Genomic DNA, 21,336 nt, shown 5'->3' with positions numbered 1-21,336 from the left:
GTGGACTTAGCAAACGCACTGAAAATAATTGCATATTGTTTACAAAAAGGCCCTCGATTGTAATCATTCAGTAACAATCCATGCACGGAATAGCCAAACTATTCCAAATATCATAGCTACATTAGCATTGTTATTCTCAATGCACCACCGAGAGTATTTTAACCCATGTTGTCTGTGTGTGGTATCACAGCTGCACAGCAGCAGATTGGAAAGCTCTACAGCAGGTTGTGTCAAGAGCCTAGAGGATTATTAGGATACAGCTTCCAGCCCTAGAAGACATTTATAGCACATGCTGCCTCAGGAAAGCCACTAGCATCTGCATGGATTCCCACTCACACATTCCACAGTCTATTTGAACTTCTTCAATCCAATAAATGCTTCACAGCCTTTTCTGCACAGACCTTGAGGCTCAGAAACACAGTTTCATCCCAAGAGCTATAAACACACTCAATCATAATCAAGTCCTCCGTGTAGAACTATTTTTCACTTACAGCGTTCTTCTTTAAATGACAAAATAAACTATGAGATTAAAGTGGAAACTTAGAGATTAAAGTCTACATTTTTACTTTAAATCTCGACATAGACCTATTTTTCTTTATTGTGGCCCTATTTCTAATATGCTTCTGTATGACACCAGACACTCTCCTTTTCATGTTGACTTTGACATCTGAACACTTTTTTTTATTTCGGGCAATCTGTGACTTTCTTAACTTAAACTTTTGAGTGCCACTCCATCAATTTTCTTTTGTTGCACTGCCTAAACCACCAAATAGTATGTTTTTTCTTGCCTCCACTCCACTGAGTAGGACCTCCACTTCACAATTTTCTTACAAGTGGTATAACATTGTCTTTTAACAAAACACTGAACGGAAGGGGCTATTTATTTTGAGACTAGACAAAGAGCCCGTTTCGACAACGTAAGATGAAACGGGCACAAGTGGAATAGTAATAAGTATAAGCACCACAAACCTGATATAGGTGTATTGAATGAATGCGTAATTAGGCCTGGAGCTTTAGTCGAAATCGCCTTTCAGGCCTGTAGAGCTTTAATCGAAGTAGCCTCTCTCTTTGAATTTTTGCGGACGTAAATCCGCCGCCTGCTGCGATGTTGGTCGAAGTCGCCTTTCTCTTTGAATTTTCGCGCCCGTAAATCCGCCGCCTGCCGCGATGTTGGTCGAAGTCGCCTTTCTCTTTGAATTTTTGCAGCCATAAATCCACCGCCTGCCGCTATGTTGGTCGAAGTCGCCTTTCTCTTTGAATTTTTGCGGTCATAAATCCGCCGCCTGCCGCAATGTCGGCCTCGTAAGGTTTTTCGGGCAGCTGGGCAGAAGGCGACTGGGCATTCGGCTTCGGACGTGCGCAGAAAGCGACGTGCGCAGAAGGCGACTGCGCATTCGGCTTCAGACAGACGTGAGTGAGTGAGGAGACTGGCGAATTATATATAAGATTATATTAAATATAAAATATACATTTTTATGTCACATTTTTTGTCATGCTTTAAAAATCGGGCTTATTTTAAAACTTGCATATATATGTTTGGTATTATTTTTTAAGAATTTATTGAACTTTAATATGATGTTGTTAGATCATTTTGTTGTTGTTCTTATTCCATTTTTAAATTATTAACTAATTAATATCAAGAACTTGTGTCTTGCGAGACTGGACTTTGTGTCAAAAGATTTAACCACGCCCGGGGCCGGAAATAAAACAAAGAGTAGGACAGCTGCTGTACAGACTTTTAAATGTTCGAAGCGCCACACGAGATGCAGATCATGCGGCACTGCAGCAGCAGCAAACCAGCAGCTGATCGAGCAAAGAGGAGGTTAAAAAAAAAAAAAAAAAAACCTGTTTCCCATTGCATCACTGTTTAAGAGGGGGTTTAGGATACGCGACCGTGTCTCTTTGGGGTGCGTTCAGCCCCCCTTCTTCACAACGCCAGCGGCAGAGACGCGAAGTGGCTGGCGAGCGAGGCGAGCAGGAGGGAACCCCCTAGTATATATAAGACATGGATAACCTTTCTCATTGAGCAAAAACCTGCCCATTTAACTGATTACATCAGAAGTTATCCAACCAAAAACATAAGATGGCTGCTGTGTAACATGAATATGAGTGGAGGAAATTTGAAACTCCTATTTTAATGTTGAATATTTACAATGTAGTAAATATCCTAAACTAGTTGAAATGCAGATGTTAATGAGACAACCTTTGTGTAAGGAAAGTAAAGTTTGCAGAATAATCTTTTGCAAATATTGCGGTCATATGCAAACTTTGCACAAAAGGAAATCAAACTGGTATGCAAGCACTGTGTTAACAGGGACCATTTCTTGTTATGCAAATCCTTGATGCAAGCCACTCCCATCTAGACCTGGACATGAAGGATCTCCGTATTCTCTGCTGATACATTGTACAATAAAGTTCCTACATCTTACAACTCCTTACCATGTGCATCAAAGTATTTGAACTGCATTACAACTGTTTTATAAGGATGGGTCATTGGGAAGCCGAGTCTCAGAGCTTGAGTTCTCAAATAAATACGCTTCCAACTTTCCCCAAGTCTCAAGTTTAAAATCCAAGGAGTTTTCTTTTTTTGGTTTATTATTTTAACATTGTTCCAAAAAGGTAAATTGTGTTTACCTCTATTTCTAATTCAAATTCTGTGTTGATCATGTTATAGTGTTAAAAATGGCAAACAAACAACATGACTCTCAAGAGAATTTCAGCAATTAATACATCCATCCATTGTCCAACCCGCTGAATCCCAACACCGGGTCATGGGGGTCTGCTGGAGCCAATCCCAGCCAACACAGGGCGCAAGACAGGAAACAATCCCAGGCAGGGCGCCAGCCCACTGCAGGACACACACACACACTCCCACACACCAAGCACACACTAGGGCCAATTTAGAATCGCCAATCCACCTAACCTGCATGTCTTTGGATTGTGGGAGGAAACTGGAGAACCCGGAGGAAACCCACACAGACATGGGGAGAACATGCAGACTCCACGCAGGGAGGACCCAGTAAGCGAACCATTTCAGCAATTAATGGTTTAGTTAAATATATTTAATATAAGAAACTTGGCTGCAAAATTTATTATGGTGCACTAGATATAACCAAGATTCCCTTCTCCATGATTTAAAAAAATAAATTCTCATTGTGACTTTTGCAAAGTATGCCAACTGTGCAAAACAAAACTCAGTCAAGACTCTGTTTGTGCATAGGAGAAAAGGCGAAACCTTATAAATAAGCAAGTTATAAATATATATATATTTTTTTTAATCATCAATTATTTTTAAAAAACAAAAAAAATGCAAAATTAATCTACACAGTGGAAATAAAATGAATTGTAAGTATACATACTGCACTGGGCATAAATGTATAAATTTACAGTAGATTGCTTTCCCCTTTAAGCACTTTAAGTAAAGAAGATTAATTTTTAGAATACATTTAATTTTCATTGTAGTATTAGTTGTAGAATTAATCTCAAAACGGACAAGATACATTTTTCTTTAGTTTAGTTAATATTTGATCAAGCCTTTCTGAGGAAAAGTTTCGCATACATCTTTTCTACAGATATTCGACTGATCACACTATTAATGACCAAAGCCAAAATAATACAATATAAAAAGTAGATACTGAAAGTATTCAGACTCTTTCACCTTTGAAATAGATACATTTGCAATTTTTTCTCACCAATCTATATTAAATAACCCAAAATGACAAAGTAAAAAAGTGTTTTCACAAAGGTTTGAAATTTTTTTTCAATCAAAAACTGACATTTCCCCTTCATATAAATATTCAGACCCTTAATTCAGTACAGTTTCAAGCATTCTTGCGTTAGTCTGGCAGAACCTCTTAAACTCCTTTAGACTGGATGGGAATCATATGGAGGTTGCCATTTTCAGGCCTCCCCACAGATTTCTATGGGATTTAAGTCTGGGCTACTCAAAAAAAAAATCCAGTGTTGTCTTGGTTGTATATATTGGGTCAGTTTAATGCTGAAAAGTAAACTGTTGTCTTTGTCTGAGTTGTGTACACTCTGGAATATATTTACTATCTGTATTTGGGTGCATTTAACAAATTCTGACCAGTCTCCTTGTTGATCCTACTGAGAAGTACTTCCATAGCATACTGCCGCTATCACCATGATTTTCATAAGGATGGTATTACCGTGTTTCCCCGAAAATAAAACCTACCCTGAAAATAAGCCCTAGCATGATTTTTCAGGATGCTCGTAATTTAAGCCCTACTCCGAAAATAAGCCCTAGTTACGATCCCTTGCTCCTGACAAGAGGAGTGCAAAAAGAAAGTTATTCTGTCGAGTACAAGAAAGGAACAGGGCAAAAATATTACTGCTTTCTGCAAAGAGAAGAGGTTGGATATCCGAATGCACTACGAGCAGGCTACAAGAACAAGAGGTGGTCATTTAAGGAAAGCTCTATTGCTAGACATGAGAGATTGGGGCCAATTGTTCTAAAGGAAATGGAGTCGCAAGAAATTCATAATGGAATTCGGGGTTTGGAGAGTTATGATGATGTTCCAGAAGATGATGGCATGACTGTATTTGAATAAATGTAGATTTTTGTTCCAGAATACTAGGGGGTTGTGCCCCTGGCTCGCTTTACTCGCACACAACCCCAACACCCGGAGCGCGCCACCAACTTCATATCTCCGCCGCTCGTATTGTGAAGGGGGGCTGAACACACACTAAGGAGATGCGGTCGGATCAGCCACTGTCTTACTGCTGTCAGGCTGCATGTTGATCATTTAAAAGCCTGTGCAGCCGCTGTCCTTTTACATTTTTTGTATTTATAAATATGGATTACCATTGTAATTATGCAGTACTTGTTTCTTATCAAAACTTAAACTGTATAACACACGAACTAATAATAAACATGGTACAAACCCTTAAAATTAGCAACAAATCTATCAAATATTTGTAAAATGTTTGTCAAGAAGATACAAGACTAACATGCTTAACAATTTTGTAAGTAAAATAGACCAATTTTGCCATTTAGCTAACAAGCCAATAGCCTAAGCAGCACTTTCAAATTATTCATCTTTTCTTTTTTTAATTGAATATGTGAGCTGCTGCACTTAGCACAAGCTTGTTCACTGTCCAGACTAAAAGTAATTAGTTTACCTAAGAAAAACAGCTTCTATCCTGGATTTGACTCTAACACCTGCTCAATGTCCTCCATGTTTGTGTATTTTCCTTTCAGGGCTTTTTCTCTGACATTCCAAAGACTTAGGTCTCAGAATTACATGCGACTCTAAATTGGTCCCATGTGTCTGGGTGTGTAAGTGTGACCTGAAATTGACTGGTGTTCCATCCATAGATGCTTCCCACCTTGTGCTTCATGTTGTTGTGATAAGATCCAATCTTCTGTCACCCTGAATTGGATTAGTTCTCCTATTATTTAATTATGCACAACCTCATTAATTTTTCCTTACAAAATCTGTTAATATCTCATTTTTTTTTCATCACTCTGATCTTGATAAAATGTAGCAAACAACCATTTAGTTAAATTTGATCACTCACTTCGAGCAGTACAGCAATACTGATATATTAAAAAAGTGTGATTCAGACAAGAAACCAAGTACTCATATGTGCACAAAATGTACAATGAATACAGGCCACTGACAACTTAAACATTAGAAGTTAAAACACACAGAGTATGCAAATAAAGCTTGCTAACACAGAATCCATGAAAAAGAAGATCCCTGGGACTTTGGAACAACTCAACTCAGTCCACACCCAAATTCCATAAAAAAAACTCCAGTCGTTGGTAAAGAAACCTGTTAAACATTACAGAGTCAAGAATGTAAATAAGAATGGGCCAGAATTCTTCCTTGGTCACAGTAGCCTTCAACTTTTATAAGAATTATTAATTCCAATTATTACAGCTAAAATGGCTTCGCCAAGAGACTGAATTAAAGAGCAGATACATATACTATAGCCAAGAGAACCTTTGCATATTACCTATCAAATTACATAACAATTATGTAATATCAGGACAGATGTGGATGGATGTCAAAATGTGTTAAATAATAAATTCTTAAAGTGATTTACTGTTAAACCAAAATTCTGTGCATCCACACATATGCAGACATATACATGAAGCAATACTTAATATCCTTTACATGACACTACTTTGAACAGATAATAATAAACATTTATTTTAAGCAAACTAATGTAAATGATCATTAAAGTAACTCCACATACAGTACATTTAAATGTGCTCCGATGGAATTATTTGAATAAACTGCATATCAAGCAAGTTTTAATTTGTATTTTGGCCATTGTCGTTTTAAGGCAAAATACCCCTGTGCATGTGAAGAGCTGGAGTGAAGTTTCACTTATAAGTATATGATTAACACTATGTAATTTGTTGCAGTGAAATAATTAACCTTTTTTTTTTTTTTTTTTTTTGTTCTTTATTTCGTCTTATACGATTTCTCGTATTAGAAATTTGTTAGTTTTCGCATACCCCTTGGGGTCAGAGCGCAGGGTCAGCCATTGTACAGCGCCTCTGGAGCAATTACAGGTTAAGGGTCTTGCTCAAGGGCCCAGCAGAGTAGGATCTCTTTTGGCAGTGACGGGGATACGAACCGGCAACCTTCAGGATACCAGCGCAGATCCTTAGCCTCAGAGCCACCACTCCACCCCAGTTTTGCTTTATTCTTACTACCTATGCATTTCTAATTGCTTGTTTTAAAAAAGGACTACACTTGCACTTCATAAAAGTTAAAAATGGTAAAATATAGCTAAAACCATATTTTGTGAATACCATGGTGAAACTGTAACAACAATTCTGTGAAGATGACATAGTAATTCACTAATTCATTATACAGATAAACCAATATCACAGTAGTAAGATGGCTATTTCTGCAAAATAACTAATGTCCAGTAGAGGTGGAGAGACCAGAATGTATTTCCCTTCTTTAACTTTATACTACTTTTTAAAATAACCATATATAATTTTTTTTACTACCACTTCCTATGTAAAGTACACATTAAATTTTATTTACCATTTAGGGGAAATTCCTCACACCACTGCTTCATGTCTTAAAAAATACATGACAATGTTATTTCTACCACTGCAGGACCTTAAATGGAGGTGGTCTGGTTTTCTTTCAACACACTTGGCAGTATATATTTCTGGATAAAAGATGACCAAAGTATTTATGTTACATCTGAATTATGGATAAAACTGTATAAAATATTTTATATTTGTTCATTTCCAATTAGTATGCTGTAAATGCACCAAAATAATCAGATTTGTGCTAATTATGCTCTAGAACTTTGTACAATATTTGTACAGTTAATGACTAAAGGATTTGATTTAAAACTGAAAGTTTTTTGTAAGTACTTACTACAAAAATGAACAGTCACTGATTCTGAACACTCATCTGATTCACAAGAATGCCACAAGTACAATATAAGCAGATGAAACATTCAATAAATCTTTGCTCACAAAATGTTTAATTACAGGGACTTTTACTCTTGAAAATTCTTTAAAAAAAGAGCAACACAGTTAAAAAAAATATTCGCAAACTCATACTCTCCTCATGTGTCATAACAGAAATTATAATTGAGCACTTCAAAATTCCATTCAGGTCCCAAGTGCTATTAAACAAATTTAATCTTCCACTTGTCACTTGATATTCTTCTTTTGCTAATTCTGAGTTGATCAAGCAGATTTTCACAATGACCAGAAGTAGTATTACTAAGTCTGGAACTGCTGTCAACTTTATCTTTTTAATTCGACTCTGACAAAAGTTGCTTCTTCATTGCTTATAAAATAGTCTACAGCCTATGCGTAGCAAGTAAAATATTGGTGAATCAAATTGTTTCACTTAGTTTATTCCTGTACATAACTCTTCACTGCATAAAGGCACAGAGTATTTATATAGTCAGTTACTAAATATCACAGTATTTGCATAGATAAAAATACAATTAAGTTAAATAAATAGTAAACAAAACTTTGTAAACAGAGTGTGGCAAAATAATATTCTAATTTACATAATATTGATAGCTATTGGTGGTGGCGCAGTGGTAACGCTGCTGCCTCGCAGTAAGGAGACCTGGGTTCACTTCCCGGGTCCTCCCTGCGTGGAGTTTGCATGTTCTCCCCGTGTCTGCGTGGGTTTTCTCCAGGTGCTCTGGTTTCCTCCAACAGTCCAAAGACGTGCAGGTTAGGTGCATTGGCAATCCTAAATTGTCCCTAGTGTGTGCTTGGTGTGTGTGTGTGTGTGTGTGTGTGTGTGTGCCCTGCGGTGGGCTGCCGCCGTGCCCGTGATTTGTTTCTGCCTTGCGCCTTTTGTTGGCTGGGATTGGCTCCAGCAGACCCACAACCCGTGACCCTGTGTTAGGATATAGCGGGTTGGATGATGACTGACTGATAGCTAATGGTTAATTCAATACAAATAACACTCTTCTACAAAGGGACCTACACTTTACAGTGGCACAGCTGTTTAGGCTGCCCTACATCACTAGCAGGAAAAGTGACTTTGTGTAGGTCACACAGAGATGAGGATTAACCCAGCAACTTTGTGGTTTATAGTCCAGCTTTGGTCTCTAAACCATACTGTCTGGAGGTTTAATAAAGCACTTACATGTTGAAGCTAGTAAAATCACTGGATCAAAGAACATAAAGAAACTATATGTATATGTATCAAATGTATTAATTAAAGTTTATATAATTCATTCTGACATATTTTTATCCCTTTTTTTCCCCCCCATGTCAGTACCACAAGGACCTGGATCCTCTTGGTTGCCTCATCAACAGACAGGAACAAGACCCAAATGAAATGCTAGTCCACTTTAACTACACAATTCAATTAATCAAATTACATACAGAAATGCATAAAAACCACGGATAACCATTTAAGCCCCCACCTCCTATGATAAAAAGTCCTCTGCATTTTGAAACCCAATTAATTTCCTTAAAGGGAAGGTTTAAACTGTATTTTCACTTAAGAAAATGCTATTTACTATAAATCTTCTAACTTCAGATATCAAACCATTTTTTAGTGATTTAAACTGGCTTACAGTATGTAGTATATGTAGCAGCATGCCCTGCTTTGCACAAGATGATATGAGAATAGACTACCTGTACACAATTGTTTTTTTTTTTTTTAGAAATACGAGGGGGGAACCTAAAAATAACCGGAATTTTGTTGTTGTTAGGTTATTTATTTATTTCCGGTTATTTTTGGGTCCCCCTCGTATATAAGGTTCATATAAAGGGTAGATTAGTAAATAGAATTTATTATGTATGTTTTAATTGCTAATTTTATAAACAATATGTATATTGCCAGCAGAAAGTCCTGCAATCTATTTTTCCAATTAAAAGGTAAAATATTTACAATGTACAAAATGTTTAAATACTGCACTGTAGCTTTTCAATTCTCAGCATTAACAATTTTACACTTTGTACACTTACACTTAGGGATTATTATAAGACTTCTGGTATTAATTCTAAAGTTAGGCTAATTTTTTAACATGGAACACTTAAATGCTTACATTATTGTGATCACCAGATATACCACTCAAAAAATACAATGCTACCTCAGATTTCACAGAATGGGTTCCTCTCTTCCTAATGTGATATTCTCAGCCAAGACACTGCAATTCAAAATCAGTAGTTCTATATGTAAGTGTGTTAGAAGACAGTTTATTCATTCATTGATAAATGTTTTAATGCACAGTTAGTGAAATACTTTGTTTACTTCACACATGAAGTGAAAAAAGCCACTTAATATATGCAATAACGTGATATACTGTATATTGTAACAGCTCTATGTTTTAGGGATAGTTGACATTTTAATCAACAAGGAAAGACAATCATCATTCTCAAACTGATTTTGGAAAAAATGGTAATTTGCCCTTTAACAAGTCTGTTAAACATTATGCCCATCAGAGGGCAGTACAGGTATACAGATAACTGTAATTTAGCTAAGAAAACTAATGGATGCCTGCATTCAATCTACATGCTATGACTGTTTAACTTCCTAGTTGATACCACCATGTAGCCAAAATATCAGTTCTATTTTTACAGGTACTGTGGTAAAACAAACTGAAATGTCTATACAACCAAGTTACTGAAAATGTACAATCATGTATGTCTACTTCCATTATTCACAACTTTGTTTAATTCACCTAAAACTAACAATCGCAGATGGATTAACAAGTTCTAAGAAGCAGTATATATTAGCAAATATACATTTGACAGCTAAGAGCACAGCAATATAGTACTCATAATGATTAGCTATCTTAGAAACAATTTACACAAGACGTTTAAAGCAAACATTCAACAACTAGGGTCTGCTCTAATACTACAACTGAACCATCATAGTTTACACATGAGTAGCACTTATATTACACATATAAATCCAAGAAAATATGATCAGTCATTAGGATCCTATGATGCTGCATTCAGCTTGGGAACCTTGTCACTCTGACCAGGATAAATAGGTTCACAAATGGATGGAGTTTCAGTCATTAGGATACTAATTATTTCAAATGGCTTAGTCTGAAAACCATAGACAATGCTCACATAATCCCCACTATATAACCCATGAAATTCTTAAATATATTGCTAAGAGAATTTTTTTTTTAAACTTCTGACATTTCCATAAAATGTAGGGTCACATGGTGTACTGGGCATAGAACACACTCCACACACATTCAGACCTACTTATACAGAGTGTGGAGCACCAGCCTGGACACAAACAGGTAGACACTGTAAGTCCAAAAACACCCACGTTCATTTACAATAAAAAACTGTCTCACACAGCACACAGTGCCCCAGCACCAATCACCCTTAAGTCTAGGCCTTGCAATGCCTTCCTTCGACCGCCTCCACTCCTCTCCTCCGAGCTCTGTCCTGTTACTCCCAACTCCGGCTGACGACTGGAGAGAGGTGGCCATTTTATTCCCACCCGGATGTGCTCCAGGTGCCTCCTGATGAGCTTCCTGCAGCACTTCCTGGTATGGCGGAAGTGCCACATGAGCACCCGGAAGCACTCTGGGTGTCCCTGGTATTTCTTCCGCCAGCACCTCTGGGTGTAGCGGAAGTGCTGATGTCCAGGGCTCCTTACTCGTCCGGGCACCCCCTGCCGTTGACCACGGGCCCTTATAGGGTTGAGCTTTCATGCTCCTTTCCCGTGGCCTCCACACCAACCAGGGCAGCTGCCTTCTCGTTGTCCAGGGGAGGCACAGTCCCTCTCCTGGTCTGTCCAGGCATCGCAACTGTGCACAGCCCCCAGCTGACCACCACAAGAGCCATTTAGAGATGCCAGTCAACCTAAACGGTGATGTAGAAATAAAAAACGTACACAGAGAGAAAACCCAGATAACAACACAGCAAAACATGCAAATTGCACACAGACAGTGGGACTGGACCCAGACCTCTACTGACCTAACAAAACTAACATATGTTGTATGCTAAACAATATAATGATTATAAACAAGATAAATACAACAGCAATAATCTCTGCCAGCAGTAGCTTCCACAAGGGAAGAATCAGCTCTGGATGACATGCAAGTCATCAAAGTGTATACTTACTTAGCTCACATCAGATTAACCTAAGAGAATGCCTTTGAATCTGTGAGTGCCTTGCTATAATACAAATTCTAAAACACTTATGAGATAAGGAGTTATTTCTCAAAACTTAAAAAGTTTTATAATCGTTGATGCACATTTTACTGCTTTTGAATTGACAGCTTGCAATTGACAGATGCAAATTCAATTACATGTTTACCACTTTCATTAATTAATTTTCTGAAACTGCTTTTTCTAACCACATTGAAAGGGAGTACTTAACATTTTAATGATAGAATGTACAAAATCATCTAATTATTTTTAATAACATTCCAGAACATCAGTTCCCAAGACAAAACAGATAATTAACCTATGTTACAGAAAATCTTACAACAGAGGATACTTATTCTTTAGGCACTAAAACAAACAACACATATCCTTCTTCAAAACCTTACTTATCATAAATGACAAAAAAAGATTATGAACTAATGTAGAAACTAGGGATGCTCTGATCAGGTTTTTAAGGTTAATACCGATTACCGATTTCATGTCATTGATCGGCAAATTCTAATACTAATTCAGTTTTTTTTCCCTCTTTATCCTTTTAAAACACTTTTAAACTAAGCTCCTGCATAACCATTGTCACGCACGAGTGCATGGGGAGCAGTTTAAAGACCCGACGCGCGTCGCGACAAGTCGTGCCAGGGGACAATGGCAGGGTACTAACCTCTCTCTCTTTTCCTGTAGAAAAGACGAAGCGCCACTGCCATAATCCTACCCGGACAACCAAAAGAACAACACTTCCAGGTTCCTTTCTCTCCTCTGGTCCCACACTGATGACGTGCATTACCCATCCACCACCACACCTTCCCAGCATTCCACATTTCTAATTTCTGGTCTGGCTCTTTAAATTGTCCATCCACCCATCCCTTTTTGTCTTATGATTTCTTGGAAAGAATTTTGACCTTGATTTACAGTATACAGGGCTCAAAACCCCAAACCTTGATCTGTCTGTCTTGTTTTTATTACAGTGGCGTAGTCGGCAGGATACAGCCTTGAAAACGATGTCAGAAGGGCAGGATCTGAACATGGTCCTAACCACTATGGCCAACGAGCTCCAGGCGCTCTAGATGGACCAGGCGGCCACGAAGGCAGAGCTCGCCGAGACAAAGAGACGGCTGGCAGCGGCAGAGATGGAAAAGCTGGAGCCCACACAACCCCTGCCTCCTCCTATCATTCCTCTCTTGGAGGTGGATGACACAGAATCCTACCTCTCGATTTTCGAGAGGACAGCCACCCGTAACCAGTGGCCGCGGGAGGAGTGGGCATCCATTCTGGCCCCATACTTCAAGGGCCCGGCGCAGCAGGCCTATCATGACCTTCCCGAGGAAGTAGCCGCCCAATACGACCTCCTTAAGGCCGATATCTATAAGCGCTACAGCATAACCTCCAGCCAGCACGTGATGGAATGGCAGCACTGGAAATTCGACCCCAGCAGCCCAGCTAGAGCACAGGCCTTTGAGTTCTGGGGCAAGATCGGTCGCTGGCTATGGCCAGACATTAACCAGGCTCGCCAGGTAGTCGAGCAGGTCGTGTGCGAAGCATTTATACATGCTATGCCGGAAAACCTCGCCCAGGTAAGCCGGCTTGCGGGGTCCATATCCGACAGGGGTCAGACAGGGACAGGTGACCACCTCGGAGCCCACCTGCTGCATTCCAGAGGCTCCGGCTAGACCAAGGGACAGGGTACCCACCCCGCCGCGCTGTTTCAAGTGTGGCGAGGTGGGGCATATCGTCACCTCCTGTCCCCTCAACCAGGAACCGATGGACTGCAGCTGGGCCAAGGGTGAGAGGTATTGTGCACTGTCTAATCCTCTGGCGATCAATAATACGGGAGTGGTGCTAATAAATGGGCATTCGGTGGTGGCACTGTTCAATTCCGGAAGTAACATTACCATTGTTGCTCACCGTTACGTTTTACCGCAACAGTGGAGAGCTCCAAACACGAGAGTCACTTGTATACATGGGAAGACCAGGTCGTATAGGTCTGCAAAGTGCTTTATAACCTGGGAGGGGGAGCCTAGAGAGATGCTCGTCGCTGTGCTGCCCAAGCCCCCCTTCCCAGTTATACTGGGACAAGACTGGTCGAAAAGTAAATGCGGTAGAACTGTTACCACTCCGAAACCCAAGTTGGGTCTGATTATGGAAGGGCATGCGCCCCTCCCAGCTGCTCCCATGCCATGCTCTTTGGCGACTGCTGATGACGTGGATGAGCCGGGTGAGCCCTTTTTGGCTACGGACCTCACCCCGGAAACACAACTGGAGGAGGTTCCAGTTGGGATGAGGCTAGCCCCGATCCACTCGCTGGCGCGGAATATCAGTTTCGGTTCACGCCGGCATCCTTTAAAAGAGAACAGTGGAACAATGATTCCCTGAAGTTTGCCCAGAATGCTATTGTCTCTGCAAACGATATATCATTAGCTGATTCCACTCCACCGGGACCCTACTTTGTATTAGATAATGAATTGTCGTATCGAGTTGCGGAACACGAAGGCGAGGTGCGGAAGTTGCTGTTAGTCCCGCGGACCTACCGGTGGCAAGTGTGTGAACTAGCGCATGCCCACCTCTTACACGCCCACCTCAGGGCTGAAAAAACAATGGAGAGAGTGAAGCTCTGGTTTTACTGGCCCAGGATCAACAAGGAGGTCCGACGGTTTTGTCAGTCTTGCCCAGTCTGTCAACTGCGTCAGATTCCCCAGAGGGACCGCACTCCTCTCGTCCCAATTCCCCTCATAGACGTGCCATTTGAAAGGATCGGTGTCCATAAAGTAGGACCCCTACAGCCTTCAACACGAGGCCATAAATATATACTGGTGATGGTCGACTATGCAACTCGATATCCCGAAGCGGTTCCCCTGCGAGCTGCCAATTCAAAAAATATTGCACGGGAACTAGTACCGCTTTTTTCCCCCCAAGTGGGCATACCTAAAGAAGTCCTTATGGATCAAGGGATACCCTTTACTTCGGATACGTTCAGGGAAGTCGCCAAGTTACTCCGTATTAAGCATCTCAGGATGTCAGTGTACCACCCCCAGACAGACGGGCTGGTGGAACGCTTTAACCAGACCCTGAAACAGATGCTCTGCAAGGTAGTCAGGGTGGACGATAGGAACTGGGCCCAACTTTTACCGCTGGTGCTTTTCGCCTACCGGGAGGTGCCACAGGCCTCCACAGGGTTTTCCCCTTTTGAACTCCTGTACGGGCACCAACCCCGGGGCATATTGAATGTGTTGAAAGAAGGTTGGGAAGGGGAGGCCCTTCCCTCCACCAACATCCTAGAATATATCGCGCAGTTACGCAATAGATTAGAGAAAATTCGGCCCCTCCTAAAAGAGCACATGTCTTGGGCTCAAGCAGCACAGGCCCGGAATTATAATAGGAATTCCTCCCTACACAAATTTCAGCCGGGAGACAAAATCAAGGCCATCCTAGAATGGCCCTGGCCATTAGTAAAGAAGCAGGTGCAGGCTTTCTTAGGACAAGCGAGCTACTATCGCCGGTTTGTGCCTCGTTTTTCTCAGAGGGCCGTACCCTTGACAGATAGGACAAAGAAATGGGCCCCTTATGTGGTGTGGAATAGCGTGACAGAGCAAGCATTCAGTGACTTGAAGATGGCCCTCACGACAGCACCTGCTTTGTGAACACCTGATTTTTCTCTTCCCTTTTCTCCTCCAGACCGATGCTTCGGACACAGGTCTAGGTGCCGTGCTGAGCCAGAGCATCGATGGTGTCGAGCACCCAGTGATATACCTCAGCCGGAAACTGTTGGACCGGGAGACCAGGTATGCAGCGGTGGAACAAGAAGCTCTGGCCATCAAGTGGGCGGTAACGTACCTGCAGTACTACCTATTGGGTCGAGAGTTCACCCTGGTGACAGACCATGCTGCTCTCCAGTGGCTGGCTCTCCACAGGGCTCGAACCCTCGGGTCACTAGGTGGTTTTTGAACTTGCAGACCTACAAGTTTACCATCACTTATCGCCTCCAAGCCAACGCTGATGCTCTCTCCCAGGTTCACGACTTCTCAGATCGGGCCGAACAACCCGATGGGTCTGGGCTGCCAGGGGACAATGGCGGGGTACTAACCTCTCCCTCTCTCTCTTCCCGTAGAAAAGATGAAGCGCCGCCACCATAATCCTACCCGGACAACCAAAAGAACAACACTTCCGGGTTCCTTTCTCTCCTCTGGTCCCACACTGATGACGTCCATTTCCCATCCACCACAATGCCTTCCCAGCATTCCACGTTTCTAATTTCCTGCCCGGCTCTTTAAATTGTCCATCTACCCATCCCTTTTAGACATATGATTTCTTGGAAAGAATTTTGACTTTGATTTACAGTATACGGGGCTCAAAATCACAAACCTTGATCTGTCTGTCTTCTTCTTATTACACCATATACATAGAAGCTTATGTTTATCAAGAAGACACAAGACTAACATTCTTAACAGGTTTATAAGTAAAAGACGCATTTTTCTGTTAAGCTGACAAGACTACTGTTAACTAAGCAGCAATTTCAAATTCATCTTTATCTTTTCTTTTTTCAATTGAAAATGTAAGCTGTTGCCTTCAAAACAAGCTCACTGTCCTTACTCAAATGGTGACCATTTTAATTTAAAGGACAAAACAAGAAGGTCTGAATTCATTAAAGTAGATGTTCTTTCTCTTTGTCTAATTGCACAGGACTACTTCTCAAATTCCTCTCTCTCAATGTATTACTCCACTTTCTTTTGAGTAAAGGCTAATATTCCAGTCATCTCTCTCTCTTGAACTCTTGTAAAACAAGCCTTGACTTGCTTTGTTTCACTTAGTGTAATACCTTGTATGAAAGAGAATTGCAACTAAATTACCGTAATGCCTAAAAAAGCAGGAGCTGAAAAGATTGTTTTTTGTGATTGGACAATTTACCGATCACTGATCAAGTCTTTTGTAGTGAAAATTGATTGACTAGAGCAGCTCTAATAGAAACCTTTCAGTATTACATTCTTATTACTTTTACAACATTCAAAAATTATAAGCCTGAAAATAATTACCTGTAAAAGAACAGAGCAGAATTATCATAAATAAATGCTTGTATGTGTCCTGGAGGCGGCACGGTGGCACAGTGGGTAGCGCTGCTGCCTCGCAGTTGGGAGACCTGGGGACCTGGGTTTGCTTCCCAGGTCCTCCCTGCGTGGAGTTCGCATGTTCTCCCTGTGTCTGCGTGGGTTTCCTCCGGGCACTCCGGTTTCCTCCCACAGTCCTAAGACATGCTGGTTAGGTGGATTGGCGTTCTAAATTGGTCCTAGTGTGTGCTTGGTGTGTGGGTGTGTTTGTGTGTGTCCTGCGGTGGGTTGGCACCCTGCCCAGGATTGTTTCCTGCCTTGTGCCCTGTGTTGGCTGGGATTGGCTCCAGCAGACCCCCGTGACCCTGTGTTCGGATTCAGCGCGTTGGAAAATGGATGGATGGATGGATGTGTCCTGGACTTGCACAGATACCAATGCCCCTGTTCAGTGATGGGGACACTATACTATAAAAATTGGTGCTGTCTTTTTGAAGATGCATAAAACCAAGGTCCTGACACTCTGTGGTCATAAAAGATCCCTGGGCATCTTTCAAAAAGAGTAAGGCAATTCCTGATGTCCTGACTAAACTGGCTCCCTAATCCCCTGTGCTTTATTGGACAACTATCTCTCTCACACCTTCACCACTTAACACCTAAGGTGTGGAAAGCATACTGGTTCAAAAATGACAACAATTGAATCATCTAGGTGGATGCTACACATTGGTGGTGGTTGAAGTGATTCCCCCTGTCTATGTAAATTGCTTTGAGAGGTTTGAAAAGTGCTACAGTATATCAATGTAATTCATTAATGTAGTTTTATCATACTCTTTAACTGGGGGTAAATTAATCTTAAATAATTAGCATTTGCACTAAATAATATAAAAGCCTGACCAGCTCTATGCCTTATGAATATTATTTTTATTATTTCTGCTAAACAGTGTAATTATATCCTGAAACCTTTTTTTTGGTTTATAGTACATTATGTTGGTCTTGGGGGCATCGGAGGACAGATTCTACAAAGGCATGTGTTTAGTAGCTAGAGATAGATAGATAGATAGATAGATAGATAGATAGATAGATAGATAGATAGATAGATAGATAGATAGATAGATAGATAGATACTTTATTAATCCCAAGGGGAAATTCAATAATTTACTACTGCTATATTAGCTCTTGATAACCAAAATGCTTTTCCACTTAGTTTTCATGAATGGAAAAAGTTACCTGATTAACAATTATACTTATTTTCAGAAATTACAAATATTTCCTTGGATTGGTTGTCATAAATACACATGGAAAACATTTGGTGTCAAAGATGGCAATTAACATACTGAATTAATGAAATAATCAATCAAGTTAAGTGACTGCCCAGGTGGAACCGAAATGGTAATGCTTGGCAGCCCTCAAGGACTTTGAGTTGAGCAGCCTTGTATCAGATGGGGTAGCCTGCAAGGATGCCAAACTTGAGCCCTGGGAGGCTGTAGATCTATGTTGTTTGCACTGCAACCTGAGCTGCTGTGCTTAAAGAGTCTTTGTTATTACGAAGACAGAAAAAATAAAAATTATTTTTCCCCAAAAAGCTTTCAAAGTTGAAGCAACCTGTATTAAATGCATGCTTCAAAATCATCATCTGTAAACCACAGTAAATTATTATATTTATTTATTAAATATTTATTTACTAAACAAATGGTAAGATCAATTTTTAATTATAAATGACTGCTAGAAAATACAGACACCATCCTTCACAGTACAATTTGGAACTGCAGTAAGTTCACTTGATTTAGCTATGGACCATGATTTCCACATTTCTGACCACTAGGGGACACTGCCAGCTTAATCTGGGACATTTCATACAACACATTTACCTTAGTGACTGATGCTTTAAGATATTTGCCTCTAAAGGGTTATAACTGCTCTTTAAATAAAACAAGAAATGTTGTTATGTTTATAAACCAACTATATTCTAACTCGGGCTTTGGTGAAGTTTTTAAAACTGTTTTCAAGGTGCAACTCTAATTGTAAACATGTTTTTACAAAACATAACAAGTAACATTTGTTTTTTCTTTGCAATCAAATTATTTAGATTATCTTGACCTCAACAGAACAATGCCGACTCAATTCATGTGTCCATTAAACTGAATAATTCACCACCAAAAAAAGACAATACAAAATTCGATTCTTTTAAACTGTATTTTGAATATCCATCCCCCACACCCTTACTGTATACCTTCATAGCCAACAAGGTTTAAAAGTTGATGTTGGTCCCAGCAGAGTGCTATATTTTGCTTTGCCATGCCCCCAGCTGTGGCCACAATGACAGATTTCTGTCCAAGGAAAGCCCTGACTAAATGCATGCCAAATTAAATCCTAAACAGACAGCAAAGATAAACGGCTGTTGTTTCAGATTACTCCTAGTAAGGCTATGTACTACTAAACTCTCCCTTTCTCAATTTGTTTCATAAATTCCTCCAGTCCTAAAACAGTTTTTCATGGGCGTTGTGGTTAATAGCTATATCGTTATGTGTATGTCATATAGCCAGAGAAAAAGTTGAAAAGATGAGCACAACTCAAATGAAACTAAATCTGAAAAATGTTTTCTTGTGGGTCTGGTGAAGGAAGATAACACAAATGTACAATGGAGACTAAATCTCATTTACAAACGCTATAAAATAATAACTTTTAAAGGGGACCTGTCAGTTGTCACCCAAGAGACAGGCAACAGCTGAGCATATACATCTGGACTTTAAATGCGTCAAAACGTTTCCAAACCATACAGCAGTACCACTCACTCACTTATTCAGTAGGTCAACTTAGTTAAAACTGTGCCTTTAAGATCCCTCACTGTGCAGGATCAGCTACGCACAGCAAAGAAATAAGAATTCCCATTTCACCTCTTTTTATAAATGAGCTGTTCTGTTTGAAAGTATTTTCCTCCCTCAAATACAGGAAAATAGTTGCATTTGACATTGTACAACTTTTTCCATAAAAGAGCATTCAACATTTAAAACAAACTAAACTGAACTTAACTTTTAATGTGGAGAAAGTGTATGCTGTTCAGATTTCTTCTACTTCTTAATCTTTAAAACTGACATAATTAAAAAGTTAGCTGTCAAAGAATACAATTTTTTTTACAATACTGCCACAAAGCTAAAGCACAAAACTAGACTCATTTACCAGTTTCCCTACTTAATACTGTCTTACTTTTAATGTCTTACTGATTTACTTTAAAGATTTTCCTAAGTAATGTATAGTTACCTTAAAATAATGCATTTGAATGCGTATATTTTGATCAATTCTTTAGCACCCTATGACAGTGCAGATGCTCTCTCTCTTACAGCTATGCCAAGAAGACACTAGATTTAAAAAAAAATTGCCTATCAAGTTAAACTACATTGCTCTATATAAAAACTTGACTGTCCAATTCAGATCACTTGTTTGTACTTTTCTTGGGAAAAAAGAAAAAAGAAGACTAGAAGTTGTGTCTAAGTCACTAGGGGGCCATAAAACAAGCAGAAATCGGCCAATCATAATACATAAAGACAGTTCTCTTTCCAGTTCATTTCTGGATTCTATTCGCTATGGCTGTTAATTAGTGTGTCAGGAAATGACTGTTGGATGAAGGTTTTTATTAAAAAAAAAAAAAAAAAAGCATCTGACATTACGTATTGTACCGTACTGTAAAGACGTCCCTGCTTAAACGTGCATATTTGAACGGACTGTTTTAAGCATCCCACGGAAAATGCTTTAATAACTGTTTAGTAAATTAAGCTGCCTTGCATTCTTAAAGACGTCTCCTGCGTATATTTCTCAAGTAAATTTGCAAGAGTATTAAATGGGGAAAGCAGTGTTGGGAGGTCTATCTGTCTTCTCAGTACAGTCAGTCCCGTCCACATAGAAATAATCACTTAAGTTATTGTGAGGTTGCAGTTTTATACCCATAATAAGACATAACATGTCAAGTACTGTTGAGGCGTATTGTAAATATTCAGTGCTTACTGAATAAGTAATGTACAGAAACACACACAGAGGTAAAAGTTAATAGCCCGGCACGTTTCGGATGACGATAAAACTGGCAAGGGGAAGAATTTGGGAACTCTGGGCTGTTCCGAGGGTTGTCATTAATCTCCGTTACGCGTTTATGCATCGCGATCAAGCTGCATTTATTGTGTGCATTATACGTCGACTCTTGCTTACTCAAACAAACAACGATTCCAAACTACTTAATTTGTTTCTTCCCAGAACTAGGATCAGCCATCCCCACTTCTTCAATCATCACACTTTTATCCACTTTTCTGCCAGCTTTCCTCAATTGCTCCACTTTAGGTACCTTTTTAATTACCGGGGGGTGGGGGGCGATGGAGACAGTACTAATACAAATAACAATAATAAGCATTTATACTTAAACGAGAAATATCGTGCATTGTTATAACGAAAAAAAAGACTGCAACTTTTTTGGTGTGCAAGCAAGCAGTTACAGAAAGCAGCATTGCTGCCAGGATTCCTGAGCAGCAATCTCACTTAAGTACGCCGTCAGACCTGCGAGAAGACAAGTAAAGTGACAAGAGAGAGAAGGTGACCCTTTTCAGCTTTAATTGCAATCATTTTGTTTCTCTACTTATCTACTAATTTCCTACTACCTCGTATGTTTTTAAATATAACCGGTCAAGCGCATATTTATGAGACGTA

General features: G+C 39.9%; 1 protein-coding gene across 2 annotated transcripts in view; it reads right to left on the bottom strand.

Annotated features, from left to right (window-relative positions):
• Nucleotides 1-21,336, bottom strand: part of prickle1a (prickle homolog 1a) — a 61,159-nt gene that overhangs the window by 39,476 nt on the left and 347 nt on the right. The window lies entirely within an intron of this gene.

Source organism: Erpetoichthys calabaricus, chromosome 1 (genome assembly GCF_900747795.2).
Source record: "Erpetoichthys calabaricus chromosome 1, fErpCal1.3, whole genome shotgun sequence".
In the NCBI taxonomy this organism is placed as follows: Eukaryota; Metazoa; Chordata; class Cladistia; order Polypteriformes; family Polypteridae; genus Erpetoichthys; species Erpetoichthys calabaricus.
The sequence above is the reverse complement of the archived record's forward strand: the minus strand, read 5'-3'. Positions and strand labels throughout refer to the sequence as shown.